This window comes from Cuculus canorus, chromosome 7 (assembly GCF_017976375.1).
Source record: "Cuculus canorus isolate bCucCan1 chromosome 7, bCucCan1.pri, whole genome shotgun sequence".
Lineage (NCBI taxonomy): Eukaryota > Metazoa > Chordata > Aves > Cuculiformes > Cuculidae > Cuculus > Cuculus canorus.
Window position 1 is genome coordinate 38,123,330 of NC_071407.1, and position 23,307 is coordinate 38,146,636.

The following is a 23,307-nucleotide window of genomic DNA, read 5'->3' on the forward strand; positions in this document are numbered from 1 at the left end:
TCCACATCTTTTCACTTGTCTAGAACTGGTAAATGCACTGTTATCCACCAGCCAAACTGCTGCTTTCATCAGGGAGTTATAGCCAAAATATACTAAACAAATGTAATCATCAAATAAAAATATACATTTCACCCTACTTATCAATGCAATGACGTCACTTTACCTCCAAAATAAAAGCAGTGTTTTCCTATTTACATACAGATGTTTTCTAAGGACTGTGCTTCACTCTACGCTGCCACAAGGGAACACAGCCCGGCCCGCAGGAAAGCACTGCTGGAGAATTCTCTCCAAGTCAGCACAAAACTGCCGGCCACAAAAAAGCAAAGAAAGATTTTCCTCATGCGTCCTTTTCTTTAGCGTCAAAGGAAAGCTTCTAGTTTGGTCAGGAACTTCTCAACAAATTGTCAGAAGTCCTAAGTTCCATTATTTATGTTATTTTTCGCCTCCTGTGTTAAAGATGATGTGTTAGGCTAGATCTTATCTTTATTCAATCCACCTGAATTTCCTTTCTGATATAAGCAAAAAAATCCATTAGCTGAAGACCCTGGCCCACTGGAGTGAATAAACTTGCTTTACATCAGCTGAAAATCGCAAGAAAGGGAAAGGCAAATATTTAAAAGACTGTGTAGCTGATTTTACTCTTAGATAGGATAGCTGTCTTTCCTGCTGCTCAAATCACTTGCTGGCTCTCTTGCTTTGATTCCAGCTTCAAAGAGAAATTTAGTATTTATTTCTGAGGCAGGAAAACTGTATCGTGCCTCTTTGATGTCTTGTTATGTAACTCAAACCTCAACTTGATGGGGGTAAAATTAAATAATATCATCACCAGCAATCTATTTACTAAAAGGAAAGAGTTTATTAGCAGCAAGCAATGCTTGAGCTGGATTGCGTATGAAAGTGGGTAGATCTCAGTTGATATGTAAAATTAAAATATCAAAGAATGCACTTAGGATTTTTCTTAGAGAAAGAGTTTATGACTTTATCCCCATTTATTTAATCAACACTGAATTCCATAATATGCACCTTACCTAGCATAGGCCCAAACTTTTGTCTCAGTAAGAGCCAGATGTATGTAAAACGGAACAATGATGTGGTTTTTTTACTGTGGTAGAACACGAAATAAAGCAGCACATAATGAGCTTTTCTGATATTTCACCTAAATTTTGCAGTTAATGACCACACCTTATGCCTACTCACGTATTTTATAAGCCCAGCAAGCGAGGCCAACAGAGGAGAACAAAAAAAGGCAGCTAAAGGTCTGCTCACTTCGTAAAATAAAGCTCCTGAGTGCAAACCTCAAAATCTTGGCATTCACAGAACTGCAACAGGAAGGCCCACCCAAGAAAGAACCCCCACGTGAAACCTTTGCCCGAGCAGATCATTTCCTGCATGGTATCTCTGGGACACGAAAGGTTTCTGGCACCAACACACCATTTGAAACCTGTAAACAAAGATTAGGAAGGGAATCCTCATATCTAAAAAGAAAAAACATTAAAGAGTATTTTAAAAGATAGAGAGTTTAACCTAGTTCATTGAAGGTTCTCCTGCCTGCCCGATTTCTCCCGGTTTGGTTCAGATAGCCAGGCTCCCTCCGGCCAGTGTTCGGCGACAGGTAGATAGGAGGCATCAGGCAATGATTTTCTTTTTTTTTTAAATCACAGAATCACAGAATCACCAGGTTGGAAAGGACCCATTGGATCATCGAGTCCAACCATTCCTAACACTCCCTAAACCATGTCCCTCAGCACTTCATCCATCCGTCCCTTAAACACCTCCAGAGAAGGCGACTCCACCCCCTCCCTGGGCAGCTGTTCCAGTGCCCAATGACTCTTACTGTGAAGAATTTTTTCCTGATATCCATCCTGAACCTCCCCTGACGGAGCTTGAGGCCATTCCCTCTTGTCCTGTCCCCTGTCCCATGGGAGAAGAGGCCAGCTCCCTCCTCTCCACAACCTCCTTTCAGGTAGTTGTAGAGAGCAATAAGGTCTCCCCTCAGCCTCCTCTTCTCCAGGCTAAACAACCCCAGCTCTCTCAGCCGCTCCTCATAAGACTTGTTCTCCAGCCCCCTCACCAGCTTTGTTGCTCTTCTCTGGACACACTCCAGAGCCTCAACATCCTTCTTGTGGTGAGGGGTCCAGAACTGAACACAGTATTTGAGGTGCGGTCTCACCAGTGCTGAGTACAGAGGGAGAATAACCTCCCTGGACCTGCTGGTGACCCCATTTCTGATACAAATAGCAAGAGATATAAGGGAAAACCTCAAGATAAACGTTGCTTTCATAATCAGCATTGGCAAGGAAGATACGTCCATTAAATACATTGTGGTTATCACTTCTATATTAGGCCTTTGCTATATAGCTGCCGGAAAGTTTGGTTTGGAAAGACAGCAACAGTTTAATGGATCAGACCCAGCAAAGGCCAAGGCCTCCAACAATAATGACCCCGGCACGTTCTGTTCCTTAGGTGCCCATCGAACACAGGGCTGCTCCGTCGGCCTCCCCGCACTGCCCCTGGCCACCGTGGCCGCACGACTCCAGCCCTGCAGCCAGAATCTGGTGGCACTCTGATCCCTCCATTTGTTTCTCCTCCTCATACCAACATGTGCACAGATTAATGACTCCACACCAGAAAGCACAACTAATTATCAATTCTTCACAAGCAGGTTGGGGGTGCCCAGAGAAGCTGTGGCTGCCCCATCCCTGGAGGTGTTCCAGGCCAGGTTGGATGGGCCTTGGGCACCTGATCCAGTGGGAGGTGTCCCTGCCCAAGGCAGGAGGTGGGACTGGGTGGGCTTTAAGGTCCCTTCCAACCCAGACTATTCCATCATTCTATGATTACTCAGAAAAAGGCACCCCCGTGCCTTTCTCTGGTCTGAGGTTTGTCTTTCAAATGTGGCAGACACCCCATCTGTCACTTGCTTTTCTCCAAAATTCTAATTGTGAAAGTGGGGACAGAATGAAAGGGGAACTTCAAGAGAATCAGCACAGAACATTGCTGTAATTTAATCCTTATTCCAATATGTTCTCAGGTGTTCAACATGAAAAATGAAAATAAAATACTTACTAATAATAATATACTAGAGAACTTAACATTAGGCTACAGGAAATTGTTCTTTGCAATTTCTAGCAAAGAATTCCTAAGTACACTAAATGTCAACATCAAGAAACAATTTTCTTGATTTACTGAAACTATAAAGTTGGCTCCATGTAGTTCAAGAAGTTTTATCCCTTTTTCTTCCCTTCTTCAACCTACATTAAGTGATAGTCATTAGTAGGACTTCATGGATTTTACTGGTGAAGAGTGGGTCTGAAATAGTTTATTAATTAAAACTCAGCTTTCTATTCAAGGTTTTAAATTTTCATTGCATCTTGGAAACCCAAGACAGACTGACACACAATGAATTTAGAAAACATTAGGGCAAGAGAATACAGTCATTGAGAGAGAAGCAACAGTAACAGGAGAGAAGAGGAGCTGATATAATCCAATCCTCTTTTGCATGAACAAACCAAGGGACTAAGTTAAATATTTATCTTCAGGACAGGTGGATAAAGAGCAAAATTACACTGTTCCTTCCTTAGTTGTAGAAGGAAAAAAACAAACATTTCTGTGCTCATTTCTATCCTGTCCTTACTGCTAAGATTTACACTTAAGGTACTGTTTGTAATAGGAGTATATGATAAGCAGCACAGAGTCCCCAACTAAACACAGAATCACAGAATCACGAGGTTGGAAAGGACCCATTGGATCATCGAGTCCAACCATTCCTAACACTCCCTAAACCATGTCCCTCAGCACTTCATCCACCCGTTCCTTAAACACCTCCAGGGAAGGTGACTCGACCCCCTCCCTGGGCAGCTGTTCCAGTGCCGATGACTCTTTCTGTGAAGAATTTTTTCCTGATATCCAACCTGACCCTCCCCTGACGGAGCTTCAGGCCATTCCCTCTCGTCCTGTCCTCTGTCACTTGGGAGAAGAACACCATTAAGAAGGTGAAATATCGGTGTCACAGTGAGCGATCAAAACATAATAAATTGCCATTTGTATTGCTCTGAGCATTGCAATTATGATTAGAAATGCTTTGTTCATAAAGAACAATGTAATTTCTGACATTACAGGAAATGTAAAACTGAGCACCAGAGAAGCACTGTGATGTGCAGAGTCCCAGCAGCAGGGCAGTAGTGGTGCCAGGGGCCGACCCAAAGCGCCGTCCCGTTGCTCAGACTGCCCCATCCACTAATCATCACCCAAAAGAATCCACCCTGTTGGCACTTCAAAAGCTTCTTGGTCCGGAAAAGAACAGTCACATAATTCAAGATACAACATGATAAGCAGCAGGTTTTTCCAACTTGCAAAATAGACATCCTACTTCAAGCAAGAATTATTAAAAAGATACAGTTCATTGCACAGAGCCAGGCATGTGGTGTAAGAAAAAATGTTTGGAGAAAAATACCAAAGGCACAAAATGTTTCGTTATGTCTCTCATAGCTGTTAGTGCTGCAGTCAGCCTTTTTTTTTTTTTAATTAAAAAAAAGTAACTAAAACAATGGAAAAAGAAACTCAAAGTACAAAAAAATTGAAACTTGTCCTCTAAAAACTACATGTCCTTGTAGGCTGCCTCATCATAATTACTGAAAGAAATGTTCTGCTGTGGAGAAATACAGAGGTTCTTTCATATCCATCACAAACAACACACTGTGGTTCATAGGTACGAAAAGGAATAGACCGAATACGTATTAAATTCTAATGCAAATGACTTGTGCACTACAGAACTACAATCATAGTTTTTTGAGTTCTTTATTAAACTGAGGGAGTCATAAAGTTTCACTCTAAGGACTATGCTGAACGTTTTAGTCATTTGATAGTAGAACTACAAGCTCTTTCCTATTCTTTATCTCTCATCCTTTTTTTTTGGTCCAAGTCATTAAGCCATTTAACTTCTTAAACTCTTTTAATTTATTTGAAATCATTCGTCTGCTCAAACAGCTGAGATCACCTTGGGGTAGAAGGGCAGGTTTCCTGGTTTATTCATCTACAGGTCAGGCTAATAACTGAAGAGGCAGGGAAAGCAATGGGACAGAGATGGTAATGGACCAAAGAAAATGCTCCAGCAACCACCCAAAACAGGAGACTGGGTTGGGCTGCAATAACGCCATCACTTAATAAGCCCTATAGGTTTATCAGGAACCGCCCTAACAGAGATAAGCAGACTTGCTGACACCTCCCGCCCTGTTCTGTGCAGATTGTTTTCAAATGGTAAATAGACTATTAGTGATGGCAGAGCCTCATAACATGAAAAGATCTGACAAAGACTTAATCAACATCTAAGGATGCTATCATTATCCTATGACTTTGTTGATAGTGGTAATTAAATAAGTTAAATACTTTTGGCAGACTAAACCCAGTAATAAGCACGGAACCAATATACAAACACCTCTGCTCATGCTGCTCCTTTTTATCTCCCCTCGCAGGCCTCCTGCCTTCCAACAAGGGCTCTTCCATCTTCAGTCAAAGAAAACAGCCAAGACTTTTATTTGAAGAAGTTCAGAAGACAGGCTAAGCCAATGAAACTTTAGCTTCTTTCAGATGCTACTGCCTGCAAAATCTGAATGCTTCCAACTTCTCAGATTGTCCCTCAGTTAGGAATATTCACAGTTAAATTACTTTTTACTTCGCTGGAGAAGTGTAAGTTGGAATGGTCAGTTGTATGCCAGACCACCAAAGCAGATCTGCAAAACAGGAGGTAGCAAAAGATACATAGAAAAGCCAGCTAGTTCACTGTATGCATTTTTAAACCTATAACCATTCTTCCTTGGATCACACACTTGCACTATCTCTCTTGTTCATATACATATATATATATATATACACACACACACTGAAAAAGAACTCTAATTAGCATAAGGAAATAAAGGGAAAGGGCTATAACCTCCACAATGCTCTGAATTTGGTCCATTCTTTTTTAAAGCTTCTCTGTAAAAAACATTTTTTTGCTGTTTCCCTGCTTAAACTTGGGATTCCAAAATTGAGGGGGGAAAGAACTCCAACCCCACAAGCCCTAAAGAAGAGGGTTTGGTTGTTGTTTTTCTTTTTAAAAAAAAGGTCAGTAAAGGAGTATTTAATATCTCAACTGTCAGAGCACGTGGCAAGAAAGTGTATAAAAAACACTAGAAAAAGTGTACTGGATTTCAGCACTTGCCTCTCCCATCCTTACCCCTTGATTTCAGAGAGTCTACAGAAACACCGCTTTGTGCATCTGAGCCCCATTCATCTCTCTGGAGACACGTTTAGACAAACTGATATGCAGTAAAAGCCTCTTGCTAGTCTAAACCTCTAAGCATCTTCTCTTCTCCAGCTTCCCACTACCACAATGACAATTCTGCACTCATCCTTCCAGGCTTTGAAGGCAATTCAAAAACACTGTAAGGTGCATAGAAGAAGAATATTCTTGATACTTGTGAACTGTAGTAGGAAAGTAAAAAACAGGCTGCCCAGAGGCTTCTGTGGAAAGATTTTGGGGTGGCATCAGCTCTCAAGCCCTCCTGGCAGTGCACTGGGGGTGTGGGGGGGAGGTAAGCAGAGGAGCCACATGCAGGAACAGCCGATAAAGACTCTGGATAAACTTATCTTCCAACTGCTTCGTTTGCCAGTCCTTGTACCTGTGTCTACCAGCAGAACAAAGAGCACTCGATCACCATTCAGTCATACTCTGCGATTTATCTGGATGTGATAAAATAGTCGTACAAACACTGCTCTGCGCATCATGTGGAAATACCAAAGGAGAAACCTCAGCGGCTCCGCATTAGTGCGTCAGGCTGGACCCTGCACACACCCGGCCCATCTGTTCCTCCAAAACAGCGCAGCCAGAGCACACCACCAGTTCTCATTAGGTAAACGCACTCCTCTGATTTCCACCCAAACCTAGGCTTAAGTCCAGTTTACTGTTGTTCTGATATCAACAACCTGTCCTCCCTCCCATCTTCCCTCTCCTCAGCTGTGTGAATCTTCAGAATCTACCTGGCAACAGAACAGTATCTGAGAAACACCGTGGCCTCTCCTTCCCGTCCTCTGCGAAACCAAGACTTAAACTGTATTTGCTTAGAATGACTGCCAAGAGTGTGCCACTGAGCTCCAGTGGAGACACCACGTCTCTCCATTTCAATTGAACACTGAATGCTTTTAAGTAACAGTTGTTCAGCATTGCATGTTTTCCATGTCATGTAAATAAATGATCGTATGTCCGATATGTACCTTGAAACCACAAGCTTGCTTAAATTCCTGAACACTTCATGCTGTTTCTATGACATTTTTGTACAAATAGCTATTAATGTAGAACACCTGAATGGAACAGTTTGTGCCACATTGCACTTAAAAATTTATGTCGCCACCGGTGGATGGTCTGGTGTTACTGCTGTGTATGGCAGGTCATTTTCTTGGGGCAGGAGACCCTAACACTTCATAGAATCATAGAATAGTTTGGGTTGGAAGAGACTTTAAAGCCCATCCAGTTCCAACCCCCTGCCATGGGCAGGGACACCTCCCACTGGATCAGGTGCCCAAGGCCCATCCAACCTGGCCTTGAACGCCTCCAGGGATGGGGCAGCCACAGCTTCCCTGGGCAACCTGGGCCAGGGCCTCACCACCCTCACAGTGGAGAAATTCTTCCTTATTTCTCCTCCAAATCTGCCCCTCTCCAGTTTATACCCATTGCCCCTCATCCTATCCCCACAAGCCCTCGCGAACAGCCCCTCTCCAGCTTTCCTGTAGCCCCTTCAGGTACTGGAAGGTCACCATAAGGTGTCCTCAGAGCCTTCTCTTCTCCACGCTGAACAACCCCAACTCTCTCAGCCTGTCCTCATACGGAAGGTGCTCGAGCGCTCTGATCATGTTTGTAGCCTCCTTTGGACTCCTTCCAACAGCTCAAAATCCTTCTTATGTTGAGGATTCCAGAACTGGACAAAATACTCCAGATGAGGGCTCACAAGAGTGGAGTAGAGGGGCAGAATCCCCTCCCTAACTTCTAAGACAACAGACAGAAACGCAAATAGCAAATGTTGTATTCCTTTGAAGCTATCTGCTTCACCTAACAGCCATTTAGCATGAGCAATAACTTTGAAGAGTTATGAAAATATCCCACTCAAAGCGAAACCCTGAGCAGGTGCAGCTCGGCACAGCCTGGGATTTCTGCACACTGCTACGCCTGAGGCTGGCCTGGACATTTGGGGTTAGCAGCACACGAACAAAAGGCTGCAGAATGAATTATCCAGGTAAATTATGGATCTAGAAATACCGGTGACATTTTCATCTCTAGGGAGATACTACTAATGCTGTTGCATATTCTGAGACAGCCTCAAAGGTTTCATCCAGCTGTCCCTCCTTCCCTGCTAAGCCTGGTGGGGTGCACAGCCCCTTCAGAGCTGCTGCTCTTGTGAGCCCATGGCAACAGGCGATGGATGCAACAAGGCCTGAGTCTCTGAAACAACGCAGTCTCTTAATGGATTAAAATCCAGCAGGAATTGTTCCTGAGCTCAACAGAAGCTAGGACCTCTCACCTTCCTGCTTTGCTGCTAACGAGTATCACGTCTCTATGGAGAAAGCAACTCTGATCTTCTGATACAAGAATTAGTTACTACTACAAAACCTGGAATATTTTGATTTCAGCTAAAACAGTAAAGTTGCATCTAAGTAATGTTGGGGTTTTTTTTCAAAGTTACACAGAATGTCCCTCTGATAGCGTGTTTTCTTTCTCTAAGAGCATGTTTTCTTTAAGACGGTTTCTTTTCCAGACACTGTTCACCCTTTGAAAATGATAACATCTTCTGTGAAGTATAATATGTGCTGAACAGGTGTATCTTCTTCTGTAATCACTTCTGTTTGGACTTCTCATCTTATCTCAAAGGCAAGGTCAAGCAGAGCTGGAGCTAGCTCCAAATTAGCAAGAGTTTTGACTGTTGCAAAGTTTTATAACATTAAAATTAGACCATGGGAAGTAACAGAATATGCATAAGATTTCTGGGAAAATTTCTGTAACCAGCTTTTGTCTCGCTGCACATGACTGATAGAGAATGGAGATCACTCCTGCATGTTGTCCAGGCCTGATAAAGGATGCTCGCTTTCTAAAATTCTAGAACGAGTCTTAGAGAGTTTGATTTGCCAGCATTTTCGGTATCACTTCCGTTATGGACAGCAAAAGACCCACTATCTTACAGCGAAGCCGGCTGAGGTCTCTGTGAGCACAGCTCCTGAAGGCTCTGGAGACAAATGGGCAAAGGGCAGGCAATGCACGGACAGGGTGCTGCTGGCCTACAGCCTCCTGTGCTCTTCCCCTCCAAGGACCTCAACCGCCTGCTGGTCTGTCTCTAGGAGCTTAGGTGAGTCGGCTCCACCATGAAGCCTGGGAGCATGAGGGTTCCTGCTAAATTCCTACAGCATTAAAGAAATAAGCTTTTTCTTAAGAAACAAACAAACAAAAAAAACCCCCAAACATCAAACAAAAGAAACAAACCCAAATATTTGCACAGTATCACATGAAAGCGGGCAGGAATGATGCACTGCGCAATTCAAATGCTGGACCTTCTTATTGAAACTCTGACAAATGCAACTTAAGCACTCTGAGCTGCTGCTGAGGGTACTGAGCAGGGGGAAAGATGCATCCAGGTCTGTCGTTCCACAGACCACTAGAAGATACCCAAATTCCAGGAAATGCCCAATTCCAGTTGGGTAATTTCCACTGAATTGTTAACAACCATAAAATCTACCAGCGTTGCAAGTACTAAGTGACAATTTCATTGGGAATTGCCGCCGAGGCACTGAAGACAGGAGCAGCAACTGAGGAGAGAAATCGGTGAGCGCTACAGTCATTGGAGCCACACACAAAGGAGGGACTAAATCATGGAGCAGAAAAAGCTGACTTGTGAGAAAAATCAACCTCGCTGGAATTCTGTACCCATTTAGGTAAAAATAAAACTCTCTTTGATTCTAGACAAATCAATTCAGCCAATACTCAGCTCTGAGAAATTGCTCCAAACGCTTGAGTCATTGAAGTAGCCTAAGAATTATCCCAGTCTCCACCAAGGTAAACAATCCAGTAGCATCTTCTACATACCAGGGATAACTGATAGAAAAGCAGACCTTTAAAATGGTAGTGGAAGAGAAAGAGGTTATTCAGCTATAATCCCATCATATTTCAGCTACAACAGTGGAGCTTTTTTATTTCCGACTATACAACTGCACTATACAACTGCTGAGAATAAACGAGAGTCCAAGTGAATGTCCTGACAGCTTCAGCCACTCCATACCCACCAAGCTGACCGCCTGCCAGCCACTCCAGGCTCCCGGCCACACCTGCCGAGCTGGTATTTCTGACCGCGATACGGACACTACCCTTCCCTTTGCCTGCAGATTCTCTGCTACGCAACCTGAATAACTTCAGCAGAGATGTGGGAAACTGCATACTTATGTATTAATTAGAGCCTTAAACGGCAACACCAAAACAGAGAAAGCAGCAAAGGCCAAGTGAGCTAGGCACTACTAGAGCTATTTAGTGCTCTGGTTAAAAAGACTCAGTAAGGAATAACAGTTCCAAGAGAAATGAAATTTAAGAGACTTGTATTTTCTTGATTTATTTCAATGCATAAAATACCTATGTATATGAAATTACAGAGCTTTCTTCTGTAAATCCTAGATGATCGTACATCAAGAAACTGCTAAATGAAGACATGGGTGCTGTGCATTGTTCCAAGGCATCTATTTTATTCTGCCAAGGTACGCAGCAATGTCCTTTACTATAGTAACTGGTGTAGTCATTATCTGTGCAAGGGTACAAGTACGCATGTAACGCAAACAGGCAGTGCTGGGACATTGCTGACAAGGGACCAGCCCGTTGATGCTATGGCAATGGCTCTGTAAAGGACCTGCTCACAGAACTCTGGCCACAAACTGCCAGTTGCTACTTTGCAGCTGCTTGGTGAAACTCTTCCCCAGTTGAGTGATCAGCGAAGGGTAATTGCTTTTAATTTACCTCTGTTGTATTTTTAATGGACACATCAGGATTACACTACCCTGTCATTACCTATAGGCACCAGAGAGAGAGTTGTACAGGAAAGCCATCTGCACGTATAATTAATATTAAGAGCAAGCTATTTGTGGGAAAGGTACCACAACTGACATAGTTACCTGGGGGAAACAAGAACAAAATTAGACCTCCCTCTGTACCTCCAAAAATAAGTTCTGATCTAAAAATCAAGTATTCTGCAATTAACAGATCCTACCCATGTTGTCCTGCTCTGACTTAAAGTTGATGTTACTGGTAGAACCTTTCAGGTTGATGCACGTGACAAAATTATCCACCTCTCAACATTCACCCTCTGAAAACTTGACATTTGTGCCACAGCAGAAACAAGGCATTTCTCCCCAGATACGAGGATAGTCACCATTTGGATGAAGACAGCGAGTTCCCACCTGCCCATGGGAAGTCCAGGCATGCAGGTGGGCCTTTAAGGAGACAACGTAAAGCAGTACCAGAATCTGGGAGCCTATCCTCCCTGGTGCTGTCACGCAGAGGAGCAATCGAGAAGCAGAGAACAGCATGCCAGTCGAGCACCTTCCAACAACGGCTGCTAAGGAAAAGACCTGGCATTTGGGGGGACACTGAAGAAAGGAAGGAAAATTCTCCCAAAGGGTAAACAACTCTAAGCGCAGACCTCTCTCCTGTATCTGCCTGCATCCCAAATGTACCCATCTGCCCTTTCTATATTTTCCTACTTTTATTAACTATAGTTACGTGGAGTAATTCTCCCTAAGTATTATATTTTACACTTTCCTTACACTAATTTCTGCGACCATAAGCTCATAGTAAGAAGACAAACGCTTCAGCGCTCCTCCCTTGTTTAAATCTCATCAATAATAAAACATTTTGCTGTAAGTGACAATTTGCAATGGCTTATTTGCGCTTCAAGGCTTTGATATAAAGAAAGACAAATTCTTCTGTGATAAACCAAATCCCCAACCAACTAGAAAATTAAGAAGAATGCAAAGCTGCAGATCTATGTAAATTCATTTTCCATGTCCATCACCCACAGCCAAGTTTCAAAAGCTGGTAACTAATTTTGGGTGCCCATGCAGGCACCAAGCACCGGTGAACAGAGCCAGCTGTAGCTATCGCTGTGGCTTTAATTGTGCCACTACACGACTGTGAGAGCTGACAAGATTTCTCTCCTTTAGGGAGTATAATTTTGGAACAAATCCACTTTGGGAATGAACGTCCCGGTGCTGAGATACAATTCCACTAAAGCTCGAACTGCAGAGTCTATAAAACTATATATAATCATATCTTGAACGGGGAAAATAAATTTATGGATGTACACAGGAGAAACAAATCATGGAGATAAGTAACATATAAATCTACAGAGACTACATAATTACTGCATCAGAGATCCATGATTAATCATCTTCTGTTGAGGACAGAGATACTGATATATCAAGGGTGTCTCTGCAAGCACGCTGTAGTTCAGGTCAGACAGACACTTCTGAAGTGACTGTCCCCATTGCCCTCACTTTACAGCACGCTGGTGTGCAGCGCAGAGAGGTCTCAGAGAACAAAAAAACTGCATTCCTGGGGAATAAAACTATGAAATCCAGGAAGGACACAGCCATCCAGGCTGTCGAGAGCCAGACACTTGACGGGACCACACTAGAGCCAGTCTGCTTCAAATCTCTTGTGCATGCCAGGTGGATGCTGGGTCCCCAGCACTGTTTCACCCAACACTGCGCTTCGGTCCTTGCAGAAGTCCCCCAGCAGGTTCCTGGTGGATCCTAGTGTGCCCTGGTGCCCAGGGCTGTGCCGAGGGTTGCTCTTCCCTGTGCCTGGCCCTCCTCAGCCTGCTTCACTTCAAAGATACAACGCCGTGTCTTAAAAAACATCTCACAGTTGCACAAGAAGAGAACAGTGTCTTCCTGAATAAAATACAAAGCCAGGAAGTGCTGCCATTCCCTGGATTGGCTCCGCACTGGGATTCCAGCATCTCTGCTGCCACATGGCAATTGCCAGTGAATAAAGGGTGAAAGAGCTAAACATGACTTAATTTCTGAGACTGATACCAAGCACCAGTGGGTGCAGCAAATCTTGAACTGAAGTCTTGCCACATCATAAAGACAACAGTTTCATTTTCAGCTGGGTTTCTCCAAGAAGAGATTCACATAATCATACCAGGCCACTGCCTTTTTGCCATTCCCCCAAAATCTTCCATAGTGGTTTCAAAGCTATTAAGATGCAAATCAGCTCATGAAAGCAGGCAGCCAGAGAGAGCAGTTCCCCAACATCCCTACAGGGGGACATGCTGCAGGCTGCAATTAATGTTCATTAAATACAAGGAAAGTTCACTGAAGAGACTGACTCTCCAGAAGGGGCAAATGCCTTACGAGGGCATCCAGAGCCCAAACAGGAAACACAGCACCTTAAGGACACTGAACCTCCACCCTTCTGCTACTACGAGCAGGACTTTTAGGTTCAGAAGCATTTCTGCAGTTCATTTATAAAGTTGATCTCTCCCTGAAAATATTTTTAATAAGAACATATTAAAAAGAGATGAATGGACAGACATTACATGGAATCATAAAGGTTGGAAAAGACCTCTAGAATCACCAAGTCCAGCCGTCAGCCCAACATCACCATGCCTACTAAACCACACCCCAAAGGGCCACGTCTACATGCTTTTTAAACACCACCAGGGATGATGACTCCACCACTGCCCTGGGCAGCCTGTCCCAATGCCTTCCGTCAGCCGCCCTCCATAAGACTTCTGCTCCAGACCCTTCACTAGTTTCACTGCCCTTCTCTGGGCATGCACCAACCCCTCAACATCCTTCTTGTGCTTAAGTGCCCAAAACTGAAGGCAGGATTTGAGATGTGGCCTCATCAGTGCTGAGTACAAGGGGTCAATCATTTCCCTAGTCCTCCCAGCCACACCATTTCTGACCCAAGGCAGTAGGCTGTTGGCCTTCTTGCCCACCCCAGCCACACCGCTGGCTGTCGACCAGCACCCTTCAGTCCTTTTGCACCAGTTGATGCACTGATAACTTTATCTCATAAGTCTTACCACCTGTAATAAAGCCAATAGATTCTTACAGAGGAACGTCACATAGTAGCTTTTGTACTCACAAAAGCTGTCACTGCCAGTCACTATATTAAAACCGGAACTTCTCCCACCATAAATATTTCTTCTGTCCCCAGTGAGTGTGGAAAACAGCATTCAGCTCTAGGAGCATCTATGCAGCTATTTTACAACACGGCATAAATCAGTGCATAGCGGCACCGGCCATAAAGAGTCATTGCTAAAGCCCTATTTCCCTCAGTCTAATTTCATTTGTGGAACCTCTAGAGGGCAGTGAATAAAAGAAAATAAAGCACCAGAAATAGCCATCAATGTTAAATACAAATTTTAAAATTGGGATCTCATCTAATTACTTCCTTGTATTGAAAACCTTCCAGGTAATTCTATGGATTAATGGATTACTTCAATGGGATTTTTCCAAGCCCAAATCCTATGCTCTCCGGCAGATTGCATTGACAGACTTTACAGCAATGCACTTCCCTTGCGATTTACTTTGTTCAAACAGAAATCCCTTTCTTGCACCTAAACTAAAATATGCAGCAGGGCATCCGACCTCCATGCTGCTCATGGGCAAACAAGATTTTGGTTTTGTCCTCCTACGGAAAGTCACATTAAGCCAAGAAAAAAAGGAAAATACAGTTGAGAAAAGGTGACTGTTTATCCAACATACAACAGTATAATATCAATGCTCAAGTTAATATCGAAACAGGCAGGACATACAGCAGAATGTAGTCTCTCAGGTAATTCCTCTTTGGTTTTCATGCATGTATGGAAGGCAGAATGAGGCAAACTGGTAATAACTTCATTATACATTTGACCATGGCATATAGGATTTATTCCTTACTGAAGGAATATGTAAGATCTAGGATAAAACTTAATTTAAGCACAGCAGACAAAAGCATCACAGTAGATATGATATACTTTGTCTTATGTTGCACAGAAGAATATCAATCAGCATCAGCCTCTATGATTACGTAATTTCAGTTATGATTTAATAACTTCTTGTGGCTCTGTAAGCCTTGTGCATTTCTGAAATTGGCTATGCAATTACCACAGGCAGAGCTGTGCACACCTTAATTTAATGTCATATTTATTTTTGGAATGCAGAATATATCTGCAAATGCATCTAAAAACATTAGGAACCGAGCTTGCCACAAAATAATGCTTGAATATGTGTGTGTTCAAACGTGACACCGGGGCTTTGCTATATTCCAAAGCCTCGCAGCCTGGAGCCCCTGGGGTAGGGAGCAGTGCGCCGCCCCAGCCCCCGCATCAGCTGCTGGGCATTGCTGGGCCCTGACACTCGCTGAATACAAACCTCCTCCAAAAAACCAGAGAACAGCAAGTCAGCAATACCTTATTCTTTCTTGACTCCTGAGTGATTCACTGCCATTATGAATTGTCACTTCTTGCAACAAGTCAGAAGCTGACAATTTACTCTTACCTGCTGCCTTTTTTAACCTTCTTTGTGAACTTCTACCTTTTTCCTGCCCCTGCAATCTTCTCATCCCTTTTCCATCAGTGTGTCCTGTTGTATCAATTTAACAGAGCCAACGGCTGCTTTTGAGATTCACATTTGTAAAGACAGACACTTACATGAACTTCTGAGCTTTCTTCATACTCCAGCAGTTTGTCGCAGCATCACAGAGCGACGTCCTATAGCAATAGAAAATTGGGAAAAAGTTATTCACGCTCTTTTAACAGAAAGCAACTAAATCATTTTGCTATTATCCATTATATAGGTATCTATATGCCATAATAAGGAGGGAGAGTAGCATGTAGATGGAACCTGGAGGAACCTCTTTTCTCCTAGGAGAAATCCACTTTTGGGACTTTTGGGACTTTTTGGGACTTTTGGGACAGCACTCCCGTGGGCTTCTCCTTTTTGTAGAAGGAAATGGGTAAGGCGGAGCGAGAAAGGGAGGAGGAGTTGAGAGCGAAAACAAAAGATAGGTGGAAGCAAGAAAGAACAGTAAGAATACAACATGATTCAACAAAAGTGAGCTCAAAAAATAGGCAAGAACAGCCGTGTGTGATGAGGCCTGGGAGTAGCAGCCTTGGATAAAAATGGCCTCGGGCAGATCATAAATACTGTTACATCTTCATCAGCCAGTAAAGACGCCTACGGCTGCATCCATCTGCAGGATGGCATGGTGCACATCATTAAGGAACACTCTCCCTGGTTTTCGAGGATGAAACCCCTGCTAGTTCAGGATCTTTCAGAAGCTGTATTTTTATTCTCAAAAGCTAAATTGGTTACAATGCACTCTTCACACTAGCTGGACGGCACCTCCATTTGGCAGGAGGCTGCTCCAATTTTACTATGCAGCCTTTATACTGATTTCTCAGTTTCACGCAAGTGCTCTTCAAAAAGATGACATCGAAGTCCATCTTTCAAACAGCTCGAGAAATTCTTCCCTCCCAACCGCAAAGGAAAAAAAAGGGATGAGAGGTTGAATCCCTTTTCAGCAGGAAGGCCACTGTGGTCCCAACTAATAAATCCCAATCAGACTCTCTCATTACAGACATCACATCTCAAACGTAACCTAAATCAAACACAGACTGCATTCTCAGAACAAGTGCAGCACTTCCTGCTATAAAAGAGCCCATCTAATCTGGAAATGACGAGGAGGTGCAGGAGTAGCGCCCTGCCGCTCCCCGCGGTGACAATGCACCCCTACTGCAGACTGGCAGAGGAAGGGACGTGTTAGAGGCACAATGCAGGATGCCCCCGTGCTCTATAACCGTAATTATGTCCTTGCTACAAACATTTCGTTGCTCAGGTGTGAGCCAGTAGCCCCCTTCAGACAGGCTTCCACCACCCCACCCAACCGCCCAGGCAGAATAAAAGCGCCCTCTCAGAGCAGGTTAGGGAAAGCAGCCAGGTATGCAGCGGAGAGAACCCTAACTCTTCTGTCTCCCTCACTGGAAAACAGCCATGCAATGCAATACAAACCAAGAGAAGCTGGATTCTTTAAAGAAACAATTTGCTTATGGTTTGCTCCTCGGGGAGTAATCCAAACGCTGTGCTGAAATGCCAGCATTGAAGCAACAGAGGTTTTCACTTCAACCAGAGAAGTAAATAGGAAAGGATACATCTCAGACAAATTTTGTGCAAACCTACACGCAGTTAGGGCTTGTTATAAAACACTGTGAGCACAGGTCTCGCAGCTGAAGGCACTGTGAGCTCGCACGCTTTGCTTCACCTGCCTTGCCCCTTCCTGACTCTCATGTTATAAAGAACACAAACCTGTTGTACTCTGCGGTGCCATCGCGAAAGCCAGCCAGGACCTACTGCAGCGCGCCAGCCCTCCCGCTGCAGCGGGCATCGCCACAGCCCTTTCTCCTCCAAGTTAGCACTTTTCAGACCACACTGCTGCTCAGCACTCCCATGGAATACACCCCATCCTGATCATTATCTTCTTTTGCACAGGTCAGTCTTTTTGGCAGCTGCTATTGCTCTTTGTGACATACTTTCGACTTTAAGTCATCTGCTTGGGGAGCTGCAGAAGGACAGTCTGATGCCCACATCTCAAGTGTCTTCTTTCCAGCTCTTCCCCGGCGTGTTCATCTGGGAGCAGCCCCTGCTACAGAGCTCTTCTGACAGAGCAAAGCTAGCAGGTGACAAAACTCAGAGGGATTTGCTCCATTTCATCGTCTTTCACCTCAGATTTCTTGCACATATTTTATGCAGAAAATTTGGTAAAAAAATAACATTGTAATAAATTTGCATAGCAGCAGCAAACAATTTGGCTACTTTGGCCACTGGTAAATTAGAAAGGCTCTTGTGAATCTCTTGTTAGGATATAGTGAGGGAAGGAAGTCATTCAAAAGTAGAAATGTTGAATCCAAACATTTTGAAAAACAATCCCAAATTTTTCTTTCTCTCATTAGCAAGTTCATTGAGGAGCTCCTGGTAAGCATCGCTGTAGTGCTGATATAAGTAGAAAGAAACCCCTGGAAAATATAAGTTAAGTGGAACAGGGGAAGGTTTCACTCCCTTCACACCATCAGCGCTACCATCCTAAAAGCTCAATTGGAGCAAAATGAACTTCTGTCCTCATACACTATGATTTACAGTTAAAAGCAAAACCCCTGAACACCTGTATTCTAAATCATATGGGTAACCTGACAGTGTCTTCTTCAGCGAAAAAGCATTAATTAAAAACTCAGCTCCAAACACCGGACCATTGGTCTCCCTTCATCTGCCCACCTTCTGCTTCAACTGTTGTTTTAGGCAGTGTCATCATTTTTTTCTTCTCAGCCACACAGATATCTTTTTCCTCTCTATGCTCAGTGCTGGCTTGAGTAATTTAAGGCAAAAGCAGGGTCAAGGCTTCTATATTAACGATCTCAGCAAAGAACAGCTTGCTTGGAACTTTGAGAGGCCCTCAAACCCATTTCCTGCTCCGAGACACGATCAGATCTTTTCTTCATTCATCATCCATACTTCTCCTAAGCCTTTGGAGAGACAATTAACTTTTCTATATCCACCATCTAGGATATTGTACATGGGTTTTGGCAACTTATTAACTACTTGAACTGTTAATTTCCCTTGTCTCCCCAAATACCTTACAAGAGCCTTCCTTACTGCAATTTACACCCATTAATTTTACATGCCGTCCATTATGAATAAACAGAATAAAATGCCTTCCTCTTTGAAGCAGCCTCTTATGCAGGGCAAGACTATTTTCGAAGTTCCCTTTGTTCATACTCATACCAAATAATATTGACTTGTCCCTGCAGGGTGCATTTTCTAGCCCTGTGATTGATTTTAGTGTTCCGTTCGGACTCCCTGCCGCTGGCCTCCAGCTCCCCTGGAATGCGCTGCCCCGATCGGGACCCAGACCCCGGCTGAGCCGCTACGGCCTCTGCACAAAGCAGAGTTACTTTGCTGCAGGTTATGCTCCAGACATACAACAGGACTAAGTTTGCCTTTATTTTTTCCCATGACAATGGCACTTTCGATTCATATTCAGCTTTTTTCACCATCCTTCTCCTCTCCTTTCTCTGCCAACACAATCCTTAGCCGTACCTCAGTTTTTATTTGCTTTTTGGATGGCATTTTTCCTGAACAACATCCTTATTATTCTTTCCTTTTCTTTTTTCCCCCCAAGACCACTTCTGTAGTTACCATACATTGCTTTAACAAAACAACCCTGCTCATCGCAACTGCTCCAAAAGCAGCGCACAGGCATCATCAGCCCTACCTTTGTTCTGTGAAAGACTTCCTGGCATTACAAACCTCAGAAGAAAAGCAGAGTAGTTTGGTCACTGCCTGATTCCGGAATCACACCAACTGATTTTACCCTGGTTTCAGACAGAAATGGAATTTGCCACTTCTATCCATGTCTTTAAGAAGCCAACCGTACGGTGAAGTGGCTCTTGGGAGCTTTAGCAGTGCTGAGGTGTATTTAAATCATTTCTGCTCAAGGAGATCATTCTTTTTTCAGTCAATGCTCATTCTCATTCTAATTTTCTTCAACTAGAAAATAGGATAATTAAGAGAAAACATTATCATGAATCAACAGAAAGAATTTGGTGCCCGAATGAAGGCATTCAGAATTTAAAACTACAAGAATTTAACTTAGTTGCATTCAGATTTACGTTTGTGTTTTGTCATAATATGTTATTTTCCTGACCCAGAAACCATATGGGAGACCCTGCACACCAGATCCCAAGCAAAGAAAGACAAGTACAATGTAAGGACAAGTACTGCATCTAAGAATTAGCCAAACATGCAGGTAGAGTATGGGGATGGACTTGCTCAGTCCAGGGACCAGGGAGACTGCAGAGCATCACAACTAAACGCTGCCCTGTAACCCTAAAGCCCGTCTGGAATATTGTCTGTGAGGAACAGGAAGAAATTCTGGCTGTGTGCTTGACTGGTGGTTCCCAGGGAGACAACCCATCCAGTTTGGGACACTGCACTTACGCATGCGGGCAGAGGGGAGAATAGTCAGGTATATTCAGGAATATCAACAAATTTGTAAAATACAACCTGTGAACAAAGACTGCAAGAATAACAAAGATCTCACAATTATCTTCACATTCACTGAAATGTGTTATAAAGAGGAATTCTTTACAAAGGAAAGGCATTGTGAATAGCAGAACCAAACGGATCGGCAATCTGAACCCAAAAGAGCTTGTAGAAGTGACACAAGGCAACCACGACGGCCTTACCGAGCAGAACTACCGGGGAACCCCAGCCGGCACACTACAAAACTGCAACACCACTCCAGATTAAACTTTCAACATCTCTATCAAAGTAAGCAAACAGAACAACCTTCCTAATTTGTCCAAGCTGGAATTATTTACACATACCTTGATGTGAGCTCCTGGTTACATTCTGGTTTTGCCTCATTGCTTTAAATCGGCACAAAGAGCTCAGCTGAGGTTTCCCCTGCCTTCACAAGAGCAAGCAGCTCCTACCGCCCTTCCCAGGCATGAGAGATGCTGCCTAACCACACAGCTGGCTTTCAAGACCTTCCCAAAGCAGCGAGACATTCACTTGAAGCAACCTGGCTAAGGGCAACAAAGCCCAACACTATTGTTGCAGTTTTCCAAATAAAACAATACTGACCAAAATTTACACCCGTACATGAAAAAGGGAGCAAGAAATAGAAATTGCATTCATACCGAATTACAATTAATTCAATCCTGCTGTGTTGCTTCTACTCAATACATACGATGCATCTGGATGTAGGAGAAAAAGAGGAAACGTAAGTATACAACTGTAAATGAGTTGATTTTAAAATTTCCTTTCTAATGTCTCCCTCTTTTAACAGTCGTCATGTAAAGTACCTAACCTTACTTGGTCTTCTCAGAGGTCCTGCTGAAGCTGATAGCAGGGAAATAAGGGACAATTGGGAAGATGGCAAAGAGGCAAGAAGCCAGAAGATGATGACAACAGCATTGCAGGCTCCAGAAAGAGTTAGGAACCAGCAATCTATATCCCAGAGAGGCTGATGTGCAAGGCTGCTTTCATGCCTATGAGGTTTTATCCTGCTTGAGTAGCGAACCCGCCTTCTCTTATCCTAAGTACGTAAGAAAAAAAACTACAATTGGTGCAGAACAGTTACATCTGTTTAGACAAAATTATGGTGTATCCTAAAACCAGTGCTATATCACATCAGTCTTTCAACAGGGCTGTCAGAAGCATGGAAACTAGAATTGTCCAGTTGCTCTTTGTTACCTTCAACAGGAATGACACATTTAGCGACTGTATTTTTAAAGTGTTTCCTGTTCATTTTGGTCTAGTTCACCTTTTAACAGTTCAAAAGCCTCCCAGAAATCTGAAGGAAAAAGGACATAGGAACATAATGAGTGAGATGTTAAATCAAGGAAATGCAGGTTCAGTTTGTCTTCGTGTCAGAATGGTGCTATTATGTGCTTCTTCAGCAAAAAAAACATGAAGATGAGAGATTGGAAATATTTCTTCTTGTGTAATCGTTTGTGATAACTTATTTCTCTTTAAAACTAATCACCTGTCTGAATCCTAGTTCCAGTCCCAGAGGAAGACAGGCAATGCAGCTTTAATGAGCTGCTTACAGTAGCAAGCAGTTACACGTTTTAAGCAGGTGGCTTAAGTTCTTTCATATCAATGTTTCCCATTGACAATCACAATTTAGACTGTGAAAATAGTCTTACAATGATTAGGTGCAGATGGCTTAGGAGATGCTCTGAAATCATGAATAGATAGTTCATGGACAACTACAACGACGGCTTTCATAGCTTGAGTAGATTTTGACCTCTGAAGCTGAGCTTATGGAGTGGAGTTACTCCATAGGTTTATATCCAGTGGACACTACAGGATCCTTAGAAACCCCAAGGTCTTTTAGATTAATTAATTCGTTACAACCTTTTAGATTATATGGGTATTTCTTGATTTCTGATGGGTCTGTAACCTCATAACACAGCTGGAATCTAACATAAAGCAGGGAAACATTCTGCTTTGCGGTGATTACAGAGCAGGACCTGACGTACGCAAGGACCCACCTACCTCTCACCACTTGGTCAGTACGCACCCTTCTATCTCACATCCTTCACCAATGAACCTCCTAGTAAGTCACTCACCCTTACCATCCACTCCTCATTTTTCTCCTGAGTATTCAGCAACCTCTGCCTCCTTGCAGCCAGAGCAGAGCGGTTCAACCAAGGGAAGAGCAGACTGCGCTGCTCCTCTCTGAGCCGTCCTCAGCTGCAAACACTTAGAGCGCTGCTGCTGCTCAACCAGGTCTCTCAGCTGACAGGGCTGCCTTTTGCTGCAAGGCTGGCAGCAACCCTCCCTCCTGCTACACTAGTGACAGGTAAAGTGACAGATCTGCCCAGGGAGGTGGTCGAGTCACCTTCCCTGGAGGTGTTTAAGGAACGGGTGGATGAAGTGCTGAGGGACATGGTTTAGGGAGTGTTAGGAATGGTTGGACTCGATGATCCAATGGGTCCTTTCCAACCTTGTGATTCTGTGATTCTGTGATCTGGAGAAATTTCCATAAAGATGGAAGCTGAATTATTACAGATTCATTTACAAATATGGGAATTAACTAATCCTATTTCAGCACATGGTGGCTTTGTCTCTTGATCCATCTGTCAGTTCATCACAGAATCCTTTAGGTTGGAAGAGACCTTTAAGATCAAGTCCAAACCTTAACCTAGCACTGCCGACTCTAACACTAAACCATGTCCCCAAGTGCCACATCTGCACACCTTTTAAATACCTCCAGGGGTGGTGACTCCACCATCTCCCTGGGCAGCCTCTACCAATTCTTGCATTTTGCCATTTAGTTATATGTTTGTTTATTTTCATACTCAAAGGCAGAAGACGAGCCTTTTTTCCTCACTGCATAGACTCACTGTCACTAGATTTTAGTGCCCTTTGAAAAACCTTGCATTGATGCTATGAGTAACTACCAAAACACCAAAGGAGAGAGGACATTTTAACTCCATAAAAATTGGCTATCTCTTGGCACGTGTGTGAAATTTAATTTAAAAAGTTTCCCACTACAAAAAAGCGAATATATTAAAGAAAAAAAAACCCACTATAAAAGGAATTGTTCATTTAAGCGAAAATATGCTGATGTTGAAAAATCATCAATTTCAAATTTTATTTGGGAGTGAAGAAGAAAAGAATAAATGGAAATTACCACCAGGAGATCAAGCAAATTCCTGAACGTACTGTGTCTCACACATTTGCAGCTCT

At 43.3% G+C, this 23,307-nt stretch overlaps 1 protein-coding gene across 7 annotated transcripts in view; it reads right to left on the reverse strand.

Moving 5' to 3' along the window:
* Nucleotides 1-23,307, reverse strand: part of PCDH15 (protocadherin related 15) — an 855,028-nt gene that overhangs the window by 478,947 nt on the left and 352,774 nt on the right. For all 7 annotated transcript variants that reach the window (XM_054071964.1, XM_054071953.1, XM_054071963.1 and 4 more), the window contains one exon: nt 15,705-15,764. The gene's annotated coding sequence lies outside the window, so the exon portion shown is untranslated. The remainder of the gene's footprint in view (nt 1-15,704; nt 15,765-23,307) is intronic.